Here is a 21777-nt window from a genome sequence, read left to right on the forward strand (position 1 = left end):
GTTTCACTGCACTTTTTTCTTTTCTCAAAAAGAAACAAAAACACAGACAAAAAGCACACACAAAAACCTAGAACCACACAGTTTGTTCCTTCCAGAGAACAGTCCACAGAAAAAAAAAGAAAACAGCAAAAAAATCAAAGATTTCCCAGACAGTCCGAGTACATACAACTTTTCAAATAATTACATATTGAACACAACGGTGATTTACTAGCTCATTGCAAGGGAAACCCTGACACACTTGATACATAAAACATTTATAACGGAGTCCTGAGGAGCTCACAATTAGACAACAAGCAACACAAAACAGACAGCAAACTGAGAACAAGTTCACGTACACACCTTGGGGAAACCTGTTCTCTCTTCCCCCTTAGAGACATGTCTTCTGATCTCCACTTGTGAGCAGCTGTTTCCCACCCCCAGTGTGCACAAATACCTGAACTACATTACAAGGTTTACTTCTGTCCCCAGTCTTCCAAGAAATGCCTGCCCTAGAAGGAAGGGAAGCAGGAAGGCATCACTCTCCACACCCTTTTCAGCCCCTTCTGCTGCAAGAAAACATACGTCCTTGTACCAAGCAGGAGGTATTTAAGTTCCCAAAACAAACATGGCATTTTTAAGAATTCTAAAACAAGAGGCAATTAATGTCTCGGAAGTCGCTCCTAGTGAATAATAGTCCCTATTGTCATTTTAACCTGTGCTAAATGGCGTATTTTCAAATCATCTATTGGAGAAACATTAAGAATTTCAATTATTTCAGCCCCTTCTATTTTCTCAAGTTGCATTAACAAGCACATAATATCTTGCGTTGGTTCTGTGAGGGAAGTGGCTTGTATATCATCCTTTCATACGCACTATGGGCTCCAGCCTTGGAAGAAGCCAGAATGTTAAGTACCACCTTTTTTTTTTCTTCTTCTCCCCTTAAAGAGCCTAGGATTTTTTTTTTTAGTGAGCAGACAAAAGGACCGTCGATCAGCAGTACCATGTGCGGCTGGTTTCTGAACTGGTTCATTAGAACAGCCTCTGTCGAGACGCTCAGAACACTTCATCTTCCAAACACACAGGTGATAATAATACCTGGGTTATAACACTGCAAGGAGTCGTTCCTGGTTTTGTATGTTTCTAGAAACGCCTGAATAAAGTTCACTATCACACCAAATAACCATTTGTCGAGGCAGAGACAGAGAGCCAAGCAAGCGTCAGCTGCTTACATTACACGTGCTACAAAACAAAAAACATTATTCAGACTTCCTATTCACGAACATCTAAAATCATCAGTTCAACTTTCTCAAAACATGCATTGAAGTTCTTACACAAGTAGCCAAGAGAACAGTAATTTTTATGAATTAAACTTTTTGCAGTTGTTAGCTTCCTGCTGCAGTCACACAGCACATACGCTACAGACTGTTCAAATTCCACAACAGATTAATGCTAACCTACCAAAATTTTTTTTCCACAACTTGCCAAGCATTGCAAGTATGCACCCACACAAGAGCACAAACTGCTATGAGCCTCTGAATATAATAGCGTAAAATTATCATTCAAATTACCAAACGCACAAATAGCAAGGCAGTTGAAAGGGGGTCGATTCACCCAACAATAAGCTAAACCACCTAGATACCTAAACATTTGCACAGTGCTGTAAGACATCTATTTCAGCTTCGCTCAGCGTGTACACAGAATGCAGTTCTCCTACAGCAGGTGAAGTGTTACAGTGTGGAGGTCGCATCTGCACGTTCATGCACGAAGCATTAGTTTAGCCTGAAGGGCAAGAAGAAGTCTTGTGGACAGAAGTGCCTGTCGCAGCCCTTCTTCCTACTCCTCAGATATGGAAAGAACAGAGGTATTACTCTGTCAGTACAATTATTTTGTTCCCAGCCCATTCTTGCAGCAGTAAGGGAAAGGTGAATTCACATGTAGAAACAAAAAATCAAAAGTTACCTTCTAGCAATATTTCTTCTCTGAAAAGTCTCTATTCCCACTTTCATAAAAATTTGACCAGTTAATATAAAAAATCACACCCTAAATCAAACTGAAGTGTTCTAGTTAAACAAGGGTTAAATCTATGTGAGTTAGCACCTACCCTTCACCTGACAAACTGCTTTAAACCCAACGATAATATCCCTAACCAAGAGCAATGCTGGGCAAGAGAGAAGTTTCGGCTATATGAGCAGAGTTTCAGATAAAAACTGTGAAAGTCCTACTTTGATGACAAAAAGAGAAATAAGCAGTGGATTCCTGATGGTTATTCAGAAAATAAACTTATGACTGATCATAACAAAAACATGACAGACTTAGTTAAAAAGACAAGGCAGCATCTTCCACAAAGAGGAAAAGTGAAAGAGAGAGGCAAGGATGCCACTACCCACCAGAAGTGATGTAATTCACAAGCTAAGCTTACAAAGCAGTGACCATCAAACTATCATGCAAAAAAAAAAAAATCCCAACTCTGAAGAATACTCTTTTAAGCCTTTATTGGAGGATACAGCAGATTGCAATCTTAATGGTACAAAGCTCTTGGACATCCAACCTCGAAGCAAGAGAAAAGGGGCACTGGAATACAGACACCTGCAGTAGGGAAAGGTTCACACATCGCATTGCATCAAGAAGAGAAAGGTGAACTTATTTGTGCGCCTCACACCACCCTAGAGCAAAATCCTCGATAGCACCTTCCCCTCCTTAAGAATATATTAAAAGACTGAAAACAAAGAAAATGCTGAACAGTCATAGAGCGGGAAAGTTATCATAACAAGGACCAGGGCTAAGCCCGTGCACGTTTATGACTGACCCGGCAGAAGAGGAGGTTACAGACGTTACCGCTATTTCCATTACTGCAGATACTTAGAACGAAAGCAAACCTCAAAGAGTTACACGGGATATGATACTACCAAATGACTGCTTTGTCATTTTATCGTCCCCACGTTGACAAAAGCAAAGTAACAGGAAAAAATAACCCTAGCTATAAATACACAACGAGGAGTCTCAACTAGGCATTACTACTCGGGAGAAAGATCTTGAGATTGTTGCAAGCAAACAGTTCACCCCCCAGCAGCAAGAAGCCACAGGAAGATGTCAGGAAGAGAACAAAACTGAACAGGGAGCATTCTGCTGTGATGCACGCTGCACGTAGCTCTGTCCACTCCACCTCCAAAAGGGAGAGCTCCAAAGTGTATGGAGGGGAATGACAACTAGAGAGCTCGTGTAAAACAAGCGAAACTAGTTTTCTCACATCGACCCACCCTGTGCACAGAAAATAGAGTAAAACGGCAGGGAGCTCGCTGCTGTGGGGCACTGGAAGCAACAAATATAACCGAGTTCAAAAAGGCACCAAGTTCCCCTATAATTAGTTTGAAGTTGCTATTCACAGGCAGCAGCCCCAACGCAGCTTCCATCTCAGGCAGCGGCTAAGCAAGTGTCTGTCAGAAACTTACTCTGTTAATATTTCAGCAGCTGACAGGCTTCACCCATTTCCTACGCTGTTCAGTCAGCTGCTGCTGCTGGCCACTGATAAAGGCAAGATGCTGGCTTAGATGGACGTCTGGTCCTTTCATTTTGGTTCCTTCATTTAATCACATCGAGCAACCATACCGGCACACGTCTCGGGTTGTTTCGGAGCTCGGTTCTTTCGGTAAATAAGCCAGGCTGTAATTCACACATGTAACATTGAAAGCAGAAATTGCAACTTCTGAAGCAGAAACCAAACTGTTCTACGCCTGTTGTATTATACAAAGCATCACTAAAAGACAAAAAATTAAAAATATCAAGGATGTGACTGCTTGCTTTTTTACATAACCCATTTTACTGATACATCTCCTGTCAGCCCCACACTAACCAGGATGTCAGCCCAAGGAGACTCAGGCAGTTGTCTCTTAACCAAGGAAGCCCCAGAAAGCTGGAAAGCAGAGCTAAACATCAGCTGTGGATGTTCGCTGGAAAAACTGCCAAGACCCATTTAAGACTGGCAACGACTTGGCTTTCCCCCAGCTGACCAGAGGAAAGATCTCCTGAACCAATGGATTCAAAGAGAGCGTGCAGATGAATGCCTGACTCCTCTCCAAGAAAATGAAATCTGCTGAACCACCAGGTCCTGCCTGACCCTGGAGCAGTGCTGGATGCTCTCCTTTCTGACACAGAAGTCTAGCTGAAGTACTCCTGCTGAAGGAAACACATGACCTCAAGCTGAGGCCCAGGACAAACACTGAACAGAATTATGCTAGAAAGCGCTGCAAATTCTGCTAGAAAGCACTGCCTAAACAATTTGGTGAATGTCTGCTTTCTCATCACTGTCAGCCTCCTCCTCTTCTGACAGATGAGCTTTTGAAGATAGCCAAACTGAGAGCCATGCAGGATAAACAAGCAGGTCTCAATCTGTGAATCCTGACACAGAAGTTTCATTTTCTAGAGCCCAAATTACAAAAGGTCTGGAACACAAAGCAAGTGTCCTGTATATACCACCTTTGAGTATTGCTGTAGGCAGCCAGATGAAGATGGATGTTCCCAATAAGCTTATCATCTTTATCTGGAACAAGCAAGTATCAAGGAAAAAAAAAACGTATAAGAAAAAACAGAAGCTTTGTGAACAGTTTCATGAAGACACAAATATCGCCTCAATACAATTACTGCTCAGCTACACTAGTAAGAAAGCTGACCATGATCCAGTTTACATGAAAAATCTCCTAGGTCACACAAAAAGACAACAAGATAAAAATTTCAAGCTGCTCCACATTCTGTTTCGGTTTCACATAGGGGGCAGTATGATTTTGCTATTTAAATAACCTTCTGCTTGCGGAATTGCTCAGGTTGGGTGTTTTGTTTTGTTTTGACTTTTCGTTCGTTGTTTTCTTTCGGGAGTGAGGGTTGCTGCCTAGGCCAGTAACAGCTTCAGAGCTGGTCCTGCTGTGGGAGGAGGAACCAGCAGCATAGTGCCCTCGTCATCCTAAAGATCATTTGTACAAACTACACAGACAACAACCAGCACTACAAACCAACAATTCAAAGAAACCGGCACTCTTATTTGTAGCTGGGAACTTCTGATTTACCAGATGTTTTAACACTTCATATTGTCACAGGCTGAACGTTTCAGGTTGAATTTGTTGGTATCCCCAGGAGAACTGAAGGAAGGTTTAATCATAGCATGTGCTCATACTGAATGTATTCATGTTTCAGTGCTTCTGCTGATTATCCATGAAAGAAAATTTCTCTCTTCTCCATCCCACCAGTAAAAGCCCAGCACAGATGCACGATCTGTCTTCCAGATGCATAACCTGGATGCATAACTTTTCTTCTGAAGTGTCCCATCTCTCACTGCGACCAAATTCCAGTATCAAGAAAGGTATAAAAGTGCTCCCGGCGGTACCAAGCAACCTCTCAAATCTCATTCATAATACAAAACAACAAACACACATCTTCTGGCTCTCCTCCTCAGCCCAAGATCAGGTGATACTACTTCAACAATTACAAAGGAAAATCCAGTTGATTCCAGTAAGTTCCAAAATACAGGCAGTGATTTTGAGGAATCTTCTCTTCTCACACATCAGGCCGTGTGGAGACGGAGGAATAAGTAGACAACTGTATGGATGTCTCCAGATTTATGCCCATTTGCCTGCAATCCCAAGCAATTGGTCCTAGCAGTGATGCAGGCTGACCTTTCCAGTGTGCTCTCCCGTTGCTTTCACATTACTATGATGCTTGCACACAAAGCAGACTGCTTCCTCTGACAACATGGAGAACAAGAATTCAAACTTTTCTCTCCGTAAAAATGCAGTCCCAGCTAACACAATCCCTTTGGATCTCAGGCCTTTAATGCCAAGGCAATATAACAATTATTTTAGAAACATTATTTCGTTAAGCAATGGTGATGTCAATGGGCCTAACTGCTAACAAACAGAAGAAGTACAGCAATTACTAAAATGTTAGGACAAGCAGATATTCCAGGAAGGTTCAATACACCCTATCTATAACTCAAGAGGTCGGCAAAAGCAAAGAATTTACTTTACAGAATTCACATCACAGAATAATTAACGAGACATGACAGTTACTGAAGTTGCCTTGTATTTGGCCTTGAAGCTGTCTCCACAGTTACAGAGTTGAGATGTCACAACATAAAAACACTTCAGTAAAGAGACTACTAAAAGCAGATTACTGCTGAATGCCAACCCAAGGCTTATGCAGAGCTAGTGACTCAAAATATGAACAACTAATGAAACATTAGAAGAGCATATGCCAAAGTTCCTAAGCTCTAGAAATACCCTAAGACACTGGCTGACACCACAAACAGAATGGTTTACCTGAAATTAAGGGTCATACCTGGAGATACTTCAGAAGAAGAGACAGGCATGTAGAAGATCATGACTCAGTATCCCACTGGAGACCAAGAGCCTAGTGCTGCGGAGAGTCACTGCATCAACCACGTGAAGTTCCAAGCACAGCCCCGCACCTTTAAGCGAGCTATTTACACTAGACACTGAAGCATATAACAAAAAGGAAGCCAGATGCCTCGTGTTTGCTTTGGAATATATTTTCACGAGCAGCACCAGAAGAATTAGTGGAAGCAACACTGGACCCAGTCATCTAGGAGAAACACTGAAACTTGGGTATTGCTGATGCAGCTGATTTTCCACTTGGAAAAGGGGCTTGTCCAAATTAACCGAGTAAGATATCTGTCCCTGAACACTACTCACTCAGAAAAACTGGAGAATTCTGCTCACATAAGCTGTATACAGACCAGTTTTAACAAGTGGCTAAGACTTCAGCACTGATGAAACTGGTTATTTTTGCTGTGCATTGGACTGTTTCATGCAACTAGCTACGTTAAGTCCTTTGTACCAGACTCATAAGACATGATACGGAAACATGGCGATATTATGCACCAGAGATATTGGAAGCATTCATCCACTGATCAGAGACAACGCGCATTGCAGAGATGTTTCAATCTGGTAAATGTAAGTGCTAACCTTAACTCTGACCCTCTGGGTGCATTAAGAATATGCACCCATGTAACGGCATCTGTAGAAACATAATCATGCTTGCAAGGTAATATGCAATTTCATGTACTAATTGTACTAGAACGCAAGAGAGCCAGAAAGGCAGACAAAAAAAATTCAAGAGCAACAACCACCACCACCATCTTTCCTCTGTATTTTTTCAGGCTCTGTAGAACTTAACTCTGGACTCTTTCTGTACATCAGTGCTTACCTATGTAACTCCACACCTTCACAGGATTTTAAATTCTCATCTATTAATCATCACCTCCCCTATGCATCAAAAGGTCTCCTATCCTTACTCGAAGGCCTACTTTTCCTTCAACCCAAGATAACCTAAAGGAAGATAGATCCCAAACTCCAAAACCAAAAGTACCTTATTTATTTTGGATGACCTGTTTTACAAGAATCTCCGCTCCTTTGGGGCAAACACTATTTATTTGTACATCCCCCATACTTAATCAGTAAATTGTTTTTAGGCTTGTTTTTGTTTATAACGTAAGAACGTTCAGGACTTGAAGAAGCATACTGCTTACTGAATTAAACACAAGAGCATAGGCCTCTTCTAGGTTAAAGTCTTCAATAAACTTACCACAAAGCAGAATAGAGGAATGTATTTCTTCCTCAGTTTCTAGCCAGAGACATGAGAATCGTAATACTCACCAGACTGACCTGTTATCTTTCAAGTGAAGAAGATTCTCAAGTAATAAGAGGCACACCTATACTCAAGTGAATAAACTGTGCTGATTCACAACAGCAGATTGCCTGGGCCAAATTCCATGCAGTATTAACAAATCAACAGGAAGCACTCCAAAATTATTATGCTGATGTGCTCTCATCTTCCTTCCCCTACATTCCAGTCAGCTGGCACTCTCACCGCTCCCTGTAAATATACAGGCACAGGTATCAACTTCAAATTCTGCCTCCTCTTTCCCTTTTATTGTGTTTCTCCCTCCTCACCCCTTAAAAGCCTTCCCCTCACAAGCACACAAACGAGAACGGTAGCATCTGGAGAATGGTATTTGTAGCTGAGGTAGTCACACTCGGTGTGGGAGTACTGATGGTAGTCACTAATCTGAAAGGAAGGATTCAAGTAACCATACACTTACTAGAAGTTCTTTTCTTTCTTCTCAAAACCATGATTATTCAATATAAGTAAAAAGATTTACACGCTAGATCACATCAACATAGCCCTGAATCACCGTGCCAATCTAACACGGAATCACTAAGTATACAATTAGTGTTTAACGGAAGAAAAGCTGAGTGCAAGACTCCTGTACAATGAAAGTAGACTTCTGCTACATGAAAAACAAAGTGTCCAAAACACTGCTTTGCAATTACTCACGCTGACTGCCACGGGTATTTAACTGATTGCTTCCTTAGAACAGGGACACTGAAATGTAGTTTTATCCAGTTTTATAGGTAAATCATAACGTTGATGGAGAGTGAAAGTAGCACGGAGCATGGTGTGATTCCACTTCCTAAACAAACGTATCAGCCGTGTGAAGGAGGCTGCTCCTAGCAGTCAGTCACCCCTTTATTCCCAAGGAGCCAGGACCTATCCCAGGGGTTTCACCCAGGGGAGAAGGCAGTGACACACTGGTAAGGGACACTCCTCTTTCAGGCCCCCTCACATCACGTCGTTCACCTGCTCTCCTGGGTCCTGCTGGTTCCAGGCAGACAAGAGCCCCGCTGTCCAAGGAGACGGGGACGGCCACCGCACAGCGAGAGGGCTTGCCAGAGCAGCAGTCACCCCGAGGGAACACAGCAGCAGCAAGGCTGTAGGATTTTAAGACCGACACTTGCAATGATACGTTTGCGATCACAGCACTACTGTGCTGTCAGCACAGTGACCATCTTTACTGCAACTTCTGTGCAAAGTTACTCTTTAAACAAATTCTGGTCTATAAAAGCTAATGCCCACATTTTTGATGGTCCTATGGCTGTGCTAGAAAAGGTGTTTAAACGCATGTGTCTCCGCACACACGCAGAAGCTCTCACCTGCTCCTTTCACTACACCGTCCTTACATGCTCCTCCTCCTGCTGTTCCAAGGACAGCTTTCTGTTTGTTAAATCCCACTGGGGAAAATCCCAGCTTCTGTCTATTTAGACTCCTGTCATTACACACCAGAAGGGGGGAAAAAAGCCATGAGGACCACAAAGTTTATTGCATGATGTCAAGCCCCTTCTAACACAACTTCAGACCCCAAGAAGACCACGCCAGCCTTACAGTCTACTGGATTACCACAGATTACAACACAGAAAGCAACACACAGAAAACCAAACCTAACCATAACACAAGGGAGGTTTCATAGCCGAAGGCTTAAAATGTATCCCATGTGCAAAATGAAGGGAAAACGTTCCATGGATAGTATTTAATCACCTTTCCCATATTATGCAAGAATTCCAGAGGAAGCCACAAGAGTTTGATACACCTTAAAGAAAATAGAGAGATGCCTCATATGTAACACTTTCTACACACAACAAGCAGCGATTGAACAGATGCTTGTTCCCTTCCTTACTAAATTTTTTCAACAGCTTTAGAGTAAGTCAGCTTATGTGAACATGGTTGCAATCATCCATTGTATCACAACTTTATCTGGCATACAAAAAACAGTAGTCCTGGACAAAAACAACAGCAGGCAGAGAAGGAAAAATTAAGTTAGAAAAGGGAAACCAGGAAGAAGGTCCCAGGTTCTGAAGAATACCCGTTTGTCTCACACCAGGGAGGCACAAATCTGAGATCAATCTTCTCACTCATGCAATTTTGTGGCAACGGCAGCACAAACCAACAAGCCAGGTACTTGTATTAACACCGTCACAGACCTATGCTGAACTAATCAACTGAGGACATGGTGTTATTCCAGTCAGGAACAACCCAGAGCATGCATTTAAGAGCAACAGGCCAACGACATCACATTTTGACTGTCTGCAAAAGCTGCAGCTCATCATCACAGGAAAAGATGTTTGATTAAATTAAACACTGCATGATCTATTAGAGTTCTGCATCAACAGCCAGGCATCCAAGTATCATTCTTGCAAGAAGTCAGGTAGGAGAAGGCGCTGTGAGCTTTAAGCCCAGAAAAAATTGCCATACAGGGATGGGAACTGACAAGAGTTATGTGAAGGGAGGAGATTTCCTTGTTTACTTAAGAGCACGAAATTCACAGGGAAATAGAGCTGGTGAAATATACCAAAACGCAGGCAGGCGATGGAAACAGACCGATTCTGAAACAAGTCTCAGGGTGACAAATCCACTGATTTCAGCAGGATTTTCTGAGAACACAGAATACGAGGTATAGTGGGATTCATCTTCGGAAGAGGGAGAAGAATTGCAGGTGGCTTGAGGACAGATACCTAGTGTTCAGAAACAGTGCAAGCCTTCCCAGTCCTCCCAAGTTATTCCTGGACAGAACACGCTCTGAAAGGGAAGCAAGGGCAACACAGGTAGCCACTTCCTTGCCGGGTCACTGACGAGCATCCTTAACACAGCAAGTTCATACTACACACAAAGAGAGATTTACACGATAAAGATGCTTATCAGAGACAGTTACTGCAAACGAAGCAGCAGCAAAAGAGTAAGATATCTGAGGCCCCAGTCAGATCTGAACCAACAAAAAGCTTCATTGTAAGGACAGGCGATTGTAGCCCTTTTACAAAGCTATGAGAAAGCTTTGTTAGGTTTTTTATTATTATATTACTATTATTTTTAAAATCCATCACACATCAGGTTATGCAAATTTCAGTCTGAACATCTCATTCAGAGCAGTTTTGTCCTACTGGCAAGAAAGGAGAGAAAGACAATTCCTCGGACACGTCAAGGACTAATTTCTGACTCTCACGTCAAATTTTGTTGTGTTAGCAAATTAAATAAAAGCCCTGAATAAATACATTTCATGTTCTTACAAAGCTTTACAGGAGCTCGATATTACCCGATTTTTAAAGGAACAGCAAAGACCCCGGGAGGCAAAATAACTGGTATGAGATCCAAGGCGCAGCAACAATGTCAGAAACAGAATCCAGATTCTTCAAGCCTTGTCAAGTGCTTCAGCCCTTTAAAACTACCTTTTTGGGGGGGGGGGGAAGAATGAAGTCACGGTACTCCTGATTCAACAGCAGCCTTCCCATCAGCTTCAGCAGGGTCAGGATTTCCTCCCAGATCAGGACACGTTTGCTCTTAGGAGATAAGAGATACTTTTAGAAGAGCTTTTTCTTTACAGCTATGCATCGAATCCTTTTGTACATCCCTATTACCCACATTCCTTATCTCCAATACCCTGCTACAGCAGTGTTACAAGGGGCACCGTCACAGGCTCTCTACGGAGGGTAAAACGTCCTTGAAGGACAAGATACATCGCTGTTCCGCTATGCACGGATTTATCTCGGTTTCTTCTCCTGCCGGTTGTGTGGGCCCAATTGGTCAACGAACGGGAATTTCATCCTGGCACCGCAACAATGACAATTTTTCTAATCACGTCAATATACCAAGAGTAACTATTTAGCTAACCGTGTGTACCCTCAGCAATTTGCTCCCCATGGGCTGCGTAGGGGCTGGGAACCCTTAAAGCAAACTACATCACTACTAACAAGCACTATTAACAGTTACAGAACGCGCAAGGTTTTAGATGAGGCTCTGTACAGATTTACTTTTTTGTATCTGTTTTAAACAGAAGCGTCAGCAATGTACAGGGTGTACAAGGCATCAGTGCTGACAAAATACATTCCCTGCCTCAAAAAAAAGTTATTACCACCTAAATATCTGTTGTATTTATAATCTGTACACAGGTGAAGGCGAGAGAGCAACTTTTTGTCAATGTTTTTCTTTTTAAAAAAAAACACAACTATGAAGTAAATACACACCCTAAATTTATATTGAGGAGAATTCTGTGACAGTTTCTAAAAGAAGGGTTTTGTCACACAGACCTAGATATAAGCTAATTCTGGTGAATACACAGACGCTACTTTCCAATATTAGAAGTCTGGAGGTCCTGATCTTACTACTGCTAATACACACGCTGATTTTAGGCATTCAGATACTCCCTCTGGCTTCTGCAAGGCTGAAAGTAAAACACAAGTTTTTGCAAGACTGGAGCTCTGATTAATCTCTTCAAAAACACCAAAAAAGGTTCACTTCATATTACTTGGCACTTAACTCTAAGCCTTTTTTATTATTATTATTATTTCACACAAACTCAAGAACAAATACATTGACTGGAATCAAGAGTTCAAGTTAAATGTTTGCTTACTTAAAAATTAAGACAACTGCAGTATCCAAGACTTGGCACACGAGACTACGGCGAATATTAAACTCGTTACTGGCCTGACATTTGCAATCATACTGATGTCCAGTTTAACTTCAGCAAACCCCACTGAACAGAAGCTAACGACCTGTGTGAAACTAAGTTATTCTTACAGATACACACCAGCAAAGAAAAAGAACTTTTGGGAAGCTACTATTCCTCTGTCGCTGATCGAGAAATACTTCACTTCCCTCGACGTGGGCTCCACGCGAGCTCCAGTGTAACGGCAAGGGCTGAGGCACACCAAGGAGAAACGATGCGGCCGCACCGGGCTCCTTGTCCCACCGGCCGCCACCTGAGCGTGGATTCCGTGCCTCCACGGCGACCGCACGATGTCACCAAGCCTGCCACCGCGCCCCCGGCACCGCTTCAGCCGGAGTGATGGCGCGGCCGAGGCGACCTCAGCAGGTAGAGAGATGTTCAAAGCCCCTGTCCCCGTGGCACAAGTCCAGGGCAGCGGCCGGCAGCACTTCACAAGAACGGGGCACCAGTAGTTCCAGCAAGGGAAGCCGCCTCCTGCCACGCGTTTCCATCCATAACGTTACCTTGAAAGAGGCAAAATTTCCCAAAGACCGTGCAGGATACTTGCAGTCACAGGCAAAACGAGTGATTAGTGCAATTACTTACACACTCTTTGTACAAAAGCACACATGCACACAGAGGACTTACTTCATCAACTGCTTTTCCCTGAAGACACTCTGCTGGAAGCTGACTTTGACTCACAAACAAAGGTGCGTGCTGCTGCACAGCGGTAGCGGCCAGCCGCCCGCTAGGAACCGCACGCGGTGCTGACAACACGGCTTGCAGGGCACCACAGCATCCTTCGCCCGTCACCTCCAGCCTCAAACTTCTGCCTGCGGAAACTACAGGTCCCAGGATGCATTAGCTCGGCACTTGCCGGGCAAGCCGCTCCGACAGCAACAGAGCACTGCACGCTGGGGGCCGTAGTTCCCACCAGCCGCGCTCGTACCGAAGATGAGCCCAGATGTAGGCCATATTGCACGCCTCCACGGGCCAGCACGCACGCACCACGCTCGGAGGCTGCTGCCAGGTAAGCGGGTCGAGAGCTGCTTCTCACAGGCCAAAGGAATTAAGGCAACAACCACGCCAGTACAAACACGCATCAGCTAACCAGTAACTCCCCAACAGCCGTCAGCGGTTTAGCTACTCTCGAGCACGAGGAACGGACTGCAGCTTGTAACATCTCTAGGCACAGTCAGATTATGTTTTTTCCCCAGGACTGCTACGTTTATTAGCATTAGTGCCTGTTTTCAAAGAGTGCTCTTCAGAATATCAATAGGAAAAGTATGTTTGGTGAGGGGCACGTTGTCCCTGCCCAGAATTTAGTCAGCCGGAAAGCAATTGCTCCCTTCCTCCATTTCTACAATATACTGAAGCACGAGCTTGCCTCTCTTCCAAAAACAAGCAGAGCTTAGCTGAAAATTAAATAGCTGTATCTCAGCGTAGGCCTCAGAGAAGAATACGCTGTACTTCAGCAAAGGGAAGGGCAGCTCCCCCTACCAGTCTGTTCTAAGAAGGTTTTAATCGAGGAAGGAAACAACCAGTGATCAAAATGAACAAGTCTTCCTTGTTGTTGTTTTCCTCCTTTTCCTCCCGAGCCCTGGATTTTTATTATCGTTAAAAACCAATGATATGCACAACTAATTCCATCCAGCTCCTCGCACGTTTCACTAGGCTTTGTAGAACAGCACAGCTTTGGCAGCATTTTCCGGCTAGCAAGCAGGAACGCAGCTCCCGCAAACACCCGCGGAGGAAAAAGGACGGAGGCTGCAAACCCGGAGAACGGCAGCGTCCCGTCGTGCCGGGAGGACGAGCAGGGACGCCCCGGCCACCTGAAAGACGTCCTCGCGCGTTTCCCTGCGCAGGCAAAAGGCCTCAGAAGCATCTAAAGGTTTTGTCAATACAGCAATACTGTCCATAGGCCAAAGACAGCTGTTGCCATAGTTACTATCAGCCAGCTTATCAGAAAATAATTATTGCAATTACTCAGAAGTTTTGTTAAAACAATTTGAAGCTTCAATAGGATAGCACTCGATCTCCCCAATTAACTGTTTGCGACCACGCTGCCTTCGGGATCCGCACGGTTAACGACGCCTGGATCGGCAGGGCTGGAGGGGAAGGAATCGATGCTCCCTCTCCCTTTCAAGTACTGACAGCTTGCATTTCGCAGGCAGAAGCATGGAAACCGAACCGAGCCGGAGCTCTCCTGCTATGCACGAGTCCTCCTTTCGCGGGCCTGAAGACAGAGTCCGAGCGCAGGCCATCTTAGAGACACGGGCTCAGATCTCCCCTCATCTGCTTTAACCGCTCGCGTATCTGTACTGCCGTTCAGCAAAATGCACTGGCCACGCTTCCCAAACATCTCTCTAATTAGACATGCAACGGCAGAGTCCCTCATTTTAAGAGGTAAACAACACAATTTCTGCAGCAAGCCAACTTGGTAACACTCCCTTTTGTCCTAGGAGCACGGTACTGCCAGGTGGAAGGGCAGGATCCGGAAAGCACACCTTTTAAGAAAGCAGACATTAAAGTCGCGTGGAAGCAGCGCGACCACGGCCCGCGAGACAGCTCGCGTTCAGCAGAGCCTCGCTCCTTACGTACCGTACGTAAACACATCCCCGCTGGTAACAACAGGCGGCAGGCTGGGGGGCTGCTCGCCTTCTGGTGGGGGCCTGGGGTTTTCCTGCAGCGTATTTCAGGCATAAAATCTCTAGTCAGAGAGCGAGTGTGTGCAGTGACAACGAACGAGACACCTCGGGTAAGAAGGAATGAATGTTCAATAGGTCAAACCACCTCGGCACGCACAGAGCTTTTAAGGCACAGGGTACTTGATAATTCCTATGGAGACATTAAAGACGTAAACAGCAAAGTATAAAATAAATGCTGCAGAGAAACCTATACCAAGTAGCGCGTTCTTTCTTCAAAAGCCTGGGATGATCAAAGTATTAAAACAAAAGGCTCCGTGGCAAAGTTGAGGCTTTGTTAGGGGAGCAGCCATAGCGCTCCTTTCGGCCCAAAGGAAGGGAAGGGATCTTTCTGAACTTCCTACAGATTTAAAAATTACTCAAAAGGCAGGTGATTCTAATTATAAAGTCTGATTGTTACGTGAGCGCACCTTTCCTCAGCACTAAATACATTTTTAAAAGCTCTTGATTTTTGTACTTTTTAAAGCCATCCTATATCTACGCTTGCCGCTTTGCTTTCGTGAGGTTTTAACGTAATAAAGGCAAAGTCAAACAAGTTAAAATCATACCTTGCCAATGTTAATAATAAGGAACTTGGTAAGGTGCGGGAGCCATAAATTATTTAGAACTTAGAAACACACGGGGTTTGCGTATTATTTTTCCTCTTTTGAAATGAGACTATATTTGTAATAAAAAAAAAGAAAACACAAAGTTTCCCCCCCAACTGTAAATAAACTTCTTTTTTGCCTGCATAATGCATATCTCCACCATCAGCACAAGCCAGATACCGGCTTTGTGCTGTACTGAACATGAAATATTAATGCTGGATACCTATAAAAACTATCCTTCAGTTCACCCTCTATTTACAGGGTACAGTAGCAAATATCCTACCCCTCACGCCCAGCAGACACCTCAAGCCCCTTCTGTGCGCTGCCCTACCTTTCCAGCATGCGGCACGTTCCTAGATAACCTTTGTGCAGTTAAAATGCATCAGAAACAGGATGTGAGCTGCTTTCTGGCACAGAGTAATTGAACAAGGGCAATTCACGAACATGCAGGAGCCAGGCCTTTGTGGAGCCTCACACTTCTAGCATACAGCCACGCATGCGACTGCACAGTTGTGAGCATAAAGGGTGAAGGGGACAGTAAAGAAATGCTATTAGAAGCTTAATAATAGGTTTTCAGCGCTGCCCCTTCCGCACAAGGAGCCTCTCCTAAAGGGCAGGCTGCCTAGCGGCTCGCATCGCCACGCAACGCCCCTCCAAAAATCAAAGCCCCATCGCTCTGCGAAGGTCTTTCTGGAAGATTTGAAACAATCAAAGCCAAGAAGCAACAAAACCAAAACAAGAGTAAAAAGGCTAAGTCACCAACATATGTTTCTCACGTGACATCCGTCTTGAGTTTCTGGTAGCGCACAAGATGCCCATCCCGCACGGACCAAGACGGCCCTTCAAGGTTCTCACAGACGGGTGTTGAGAGGAAAGAGAAATCTCCCTTATAAACAAGCTCCAACGGTATCAATCCACTTCGCTGAATAAGCTCCTCCATGGCCCTAAGAATAAATATTAGGGAACTGGAAAGCTACAACGCGTTCATGCGCAATTATTATCACCATTATAAACAAGCTGCGCGAGCAACCTAAGGGATAGCCGGGCTCACTATTACAGCTTTCCAACGGCACTCGGAATTTCACAGCTTTCGAAGGAGCCACTACAACACATTTTATTTTCCCAGAAGAAAAAAAGATGCCTAAAAATGTTCTTGGTTGTACAGATCTCGTCCAAGCATTTTTTTAAATTAGAATTTCCCCGGTAAAGTTTAACAGACACACACACACACACACAAAACCTCATCTCTCAAAACAGAAGTAAAGTTGGAGCAGGAACTATTTAGGACCAATACTTGAAACACAGCTGAAGCTGAACGGCCTAGAGTAAAGAGATCTTTACAAAACCTAAACTGAAGGCAGAGATCTTACTATCCAGCCACAAAACACACAAGTATTTTTCTCTGAACTACCAAAAATGCAGTTTCCTACTTCTTCCTCCAAGTTCCTTGAAGGGAAGTTTTCTGTTTTCATTCCCTAGAGGAAGAAAAGCAAGCCCCACCACCACCAAATGCCTTCTCCCACCTCACAACAACTCCAGTTCGGGACGCACAAAAAGAGCAAAGACGAAAAGCTTTTGGATAGAAATCTGAACAAGAATAACAGTAATATAATCACAAAGTATTCCCTAACACAACGATCCGAGCTACACACACCACAGCAGCCGCGTTAGTTAACTGGAAACCACTGCAACCCGCGGTGGGCTCCGCGCCAAGCTTCTCGCCGCCCGGGTCCCTTCAGCTACAGCCAGGGCACGGCGCAGGTGATGGCCAGCGAGCCCCCGGTGAGCGGGCACCTACCTTCGAGTGCACAACTGGCCCCGTAAGACCTTGAAGTGATATTCTATACGCGCTACTACACAACACGAAATCAATGGGCAGCGAGGTTACTTAATGCTCCCTCTGTACCAGCACAAACTTCTGGATGATAATAACTACCAGACGATAATCTGATTTCTCTGCTACAGTAAGGCTGGAAGGTTTAAAAACCACGCAGAAGCACCGTCTATTTTTTTTTCTTAAATAGAGATTTAAAGGTTCACTTACTAAGCAACAGAATTCCTTATTTAAAAGAAAAATAATAATAATTAAAAAATCCCCCCCTCGAAGGAACAGCTTCATTCAGCTGCCACGAAACATGCCCTGGTACAAATAAAATTCCCAAACCCTGTGGATCTTTTTGCTTAAGTCTGGTGGTTAACCCCTCCAACTAATATGGGTGCTGGTGCATATTTTTCGCTTGTTTCTTTCTTTTAGCTTCCTGTTCTTAGTGGTAATTTAATGTCAGTATTTAGATACAAACTATAAAGTTATGTTACACGCAGCCATTAACAAGCTTAACACGAAAGTTTGGGCATTACATGTTTACATGTGTAGAAGTCATGAATTTTAGACTTCTGTCTCTCCAAGGCTTTGAAAAGCACGTTATTTCCCTCACAGATTAAGCCTGACAACAAGGCGCTCTCCATCAAATTTAAACATCTCCCTGCTCTGCAGCATACCCAGCCTCACCAGCTAGCTCCGGGCAAGCAAGGGAAAGCCAGAGGAAACTGAATGACAAAACTGAAACTACTCAGGTGTCTTCATTGTTACAAGCAAGCACAGTGAGGAAGGGGAAAAAAAAAAAAAGGTAAACAGACAGCCCAAACCCTTTTTATTTATGATATCCGAGAATCTACAGCTCAGAGGAAAAGAAGCTACGTTTCTGTGTTTGGGTGCGCGGGAGCGCCCGTCCCTTAAGATGACGAGGAGCACCAGCAGGTCTAGTTAAGGAAACTTCAGCAGCCCAGAGGAGCCGGCTCCTCGCGAGCCCTGCCACTGCTGGACGCGTGCCCCTACCTGGATCTCCCACACTCGGCCCCACAGCGCTCGCCTTCCTCGCACCACGCGCGTTATTACCCCCCCGTGGGATCTTTCTACACGCAGCCTCCCCAGTGAACAAAAGTTCATTGTCAAGCTCGGCGCTTGGGCCCAAACAAACATCCAGAGGGTAGGAGGGGGAGAAAGGAGAGGAAGTGCTGCTATCCGCAATGCCAAGGTTCGCGGGCAATCACCGTTACTCACAATTAAAAAGTGGGAACAGGTGTAGCAGATATCATACTTTGATAGCTGAACAAAGAATATTACGGCACGTGACCGAAATGTGATGACATTTGTTCACCAATCGAAAACAAAAGCCACTCTCCAATGGCACTCTTTCCTCCACCCCCAAGAATTAGGAACTTGGAAGTCTCTCCATATTGAAACACATCTGCTCTCAGCCTCATTTTCTGACACTTGAGAAGAAGTTGAATGAGGAGCTCCATGCATTAGCCCAACGCAAATCCACCTAAAAGCCCAGGTGTACAATCCTACCCCAGCACCCACCGAACTGCAGATGCGTTTGGGGAAAAAGCTCGACCGACAACGAAGCTCGGAATAATAAAGGGAAAGAAAGAAAAACAACAACAACACACACACACAAAAAGAAGGAAAACACCACCACTGAAAGGCAAGTGAAGAAAGGAGCATGCACAAGAGGACTGTACCAAATGGCAGAGTCCCACATACAGCCCCGCTCCACCTACACAGACGCAAACGCAGGAGGGAGGGAAAAAAATAAAATTAAAAAAAAAAAAAAAAAGTAGACATCTGTAATCCCAGCAGCGGCCGTGCCAGAGCAGAAGTGTGAAATCCCAGAGGCGTCCTTGCACTGAGCTTTGTACCTGTGCAGGAAGGGCAGCCCCAGGGCGAGGGGGGCAGGAGGGACTTGCGAATAACAAGTTGCAGAAGAAACGGAATTTTCCCGGCGCTACTCGGGCCACAAAGACGAATGAAAGGAAGGAGGAGGAAGGGAGGAAGAGAAGGGAAGGGAAAAAAAAAAAAAAAAAAAAACCTGCGGCAGCGGCTTTACTACGAATTATCAATCACCGAGAGCGGCATCATTTCCGAGCCCGTCATAAAACTTCCCCGACAGCATCACGGCGAAGGACCCGGCCGAGAGAAAAAGGGCCTGGAAATCATCATCCCGGCGAACCCCGGAGGGGAGGGGACCAGGCTCCCTCCCTCCCTCCCCCACCCCTCCCTCCCTCCCTCTCCCCTCCCTCCCTCCCCGGTGCAATGTGTCATCTCCTTCCCCTGCTCCTCCCCCCAACCCCAATGTGTCACCTCCTCCTTTCACCCCAAGTGTCACCCTCCTCCTCCTCCTCCTCCTCCTCCTCCACCTCGCCCGCTCCCAAACTTCTGCCGGCGCCCGCCGGGGGAAGGGGAAGGGGGAAGGAGGGGGAGGAGGAGGAGAAGAAGGGGGGGGGGACACAAACACACACAGAGGGGGGACACCCGCAGGACAACCCCCCCCCCCCCAACCCCCGGGGAGGGGCCGCGGCGAAGTTGGTGCTCCTCAGCGCCAAGTTGGCCGGAGAGTGGCGGCGGGGGTCGGGGGGGGCAGGGGAGGAGGAGGAGGAGGAGGAGGAGGAGGAAGGCGGGATACTACACCCTGCTGGCGGCGGCGGTGCTGCTGCGGGCCGGCCGGGGTCCCCCGGGCAGGACCTCCCTGTGGGGGGGCAGAGCTCTTCTTCATAGGGGGGTGCTGGCGAGGCCGCTCCGGCGGGGCTGCCCGCTCCTGGGCGCCCCTCGCTCTCCTCCTCTCACTTTTCTTTAAGCTAAGCGGGGAGTGGAAGATGGTAGGTTGCTCCCTTCTCCTCCTCCTCCTCCTCCTCCTCCTCTTCGCTCGGCTCTCGCCTCTCTGGGGTCCTGTTCCTTCCCCCCCTCGGCGGGGGGCTCCTCCTGCGGCGGGGAGGAGGGGGCGGGCGGGGAGGGAGGCACGGAGCCGGCGGGGCGCCGGAGGAGAGAAACTGTGACACAAAAACAAGCCGGGAAGCTCAACTCTTCTTCAATCCCATTCACCCGGCCCGGCCGCAGCACCGCTCCGCGGGATCCCTCCGCCGCCGGCCTCCCTGCTCCGCTCTGCTCTGCCTGCCTGCCTGACTGACTGCCTGCCTGCCCGGCGCGCGCTCCCGACGCCCCGCCGGGCGCGCGCACCGGAGCCCTGAGGGAACGGGACGAGGGAAGCGGGGGGGTCCCGGCCCGCCGCCCCCCTGCGGGGACAGCCGGGCGGAGGGGCGGCGGGGACGGGGACGGGGGGGGGTGGCGGCGAGGGCGGTCTCGGCGGCTCCTCCTGAGGGGGACTACTTGACGCGTCGGTGCGGCGAATTTATTTCCCTTTGCCTAAGGAACGGGCTGTGCTGCGGCCCCCATTGCCTAGGGAAAAAGCCCGGATGTGAAGTGAGTGAAACTAAAGTCGGCCGAAGTAGGGCACCAAACTCTGCCGGGGCGGGCGGCGGGACCGGCACCGCGCCGCCATCGCCGCCGCCTCAGGGGAACCCACGGGGGAGAGTTCGTGAAGGGGGGGGCAACCAGCACCCCCCCCCCCCCCCCCGTTTTATAACCCCCCCCCTCACACACACACACACAGCGCGTCCCCTCCCCCCGGCCGGCCGGCGCGGGTGCGCGCTCCCGCTGCCGGTGCCGCGCGCGGGGCCCCGCCGCGAGGGGCTCCGCACAGGAAGTTGATGCAACAGGGCCGCCGGGCGGGGGGGGGCGCGCGCAGGAAGCTGCTGCTGCTGAGGCGATGGGGGGGGAACGGGCCGCGGGAGCGCGCAGCTCCTCGTCCCCTCAGCGCGCGGGCACGGCGCGGGGCCCCGCCGGGGCTGCCATGTTCCGGGCCGGGGATGGGGGGGGGGGGGGGGGGGGAAGGCGGGTTTCGGTGCTGTGCGACAGCGAGTTTTGAGGTATTTTTGGTGTGTTCTTTTTTTTTTCCCCTCTTTTTAACGGTCTCGCGCCGCTTTATTCCCTCAGAACGCCGCCGAGGAGAAGCGCGGCGCGCGCACGGCCCCGCGGGTGCCTGAGGGGACCGCGGGCGGCTGGCGGGGGGCGGCCGCGCTCCGTCCCGCTGCCGTGAGGAGACCGGGCTGTCCGCCCCCCGCCGGGGCCGCCCGGGCCCTCTCTAGTTAATTACGGTTAATTTGCTGCTCCTCCGCCAGCCGGTGGCCGAGTTCTGGGTGGTTTGCCTGTGAACTTCGCGGCGCTGGGTGCCTGTCTCAAAGCTGCAGCTCCTGGGCTCGCGCAGTTGTGGGAGAAACTTGGGTTTATTTTTTATTAATTAAGTTTGCAGCCTGTGGGTTTGGAGATAGGAGCTTGAAGACAAGCCTT

General features: G+C 47.1%; 1 protein-coding gene and 1 long non-coding RNA gene across 7 annotated transcripts in view; one reads left to right on the forward strand and one right to left on the reverse strand.

Moving 5' to 3' along the window:
- The window catches only part of PHF21A (PHD finger protein 21A), a 133819-nt gene extending 113263 nt beyond the window's left edge, over window positions 1–20556 (reverse strand). For 2 of the 6 annotated variants that reach the window (XM_080592878.1, XM_080592880.1), the window contains exon 1: window positions 20062–20501. The gene's annotated coding sequence lies outside the window, so the exon portion shown is untranslated. Of the gene's footprint in view, window positions 1–19462; window positions 19638–20061 lie in introns of those variants that run through there. The other 4 variants (XM_080592875.1, XM_080592879.1, XM_080592876.1 and 1 more) reach the window with 4 other exon arrangements.
- On the forward strand, window positions 343–18248 carry LOC308195462. The gene is made up of 2 exons (XR_013951526.1): window positions 343–13328; window positions 18028–18248. It is a non-coding gene; the product is annotated as an uncharacterized lncRNA (long non-coding RNA).
- Window positions 20557–21777: the final 1221 nt, after the last annotated feature.

This window comes from Anser brachyrhynchus (genome assembly GCF_964034855.1).
Source record: "Anser brachyrhynchus genome assembly, chromosome: 5".
In the NCBI taxonomy this organism is placed as follows: Eukaryota; Metazoa; Chordata; class Aves; order Anseriformes; family Anatidae; genus Anser; species Anser brachyrhynchus.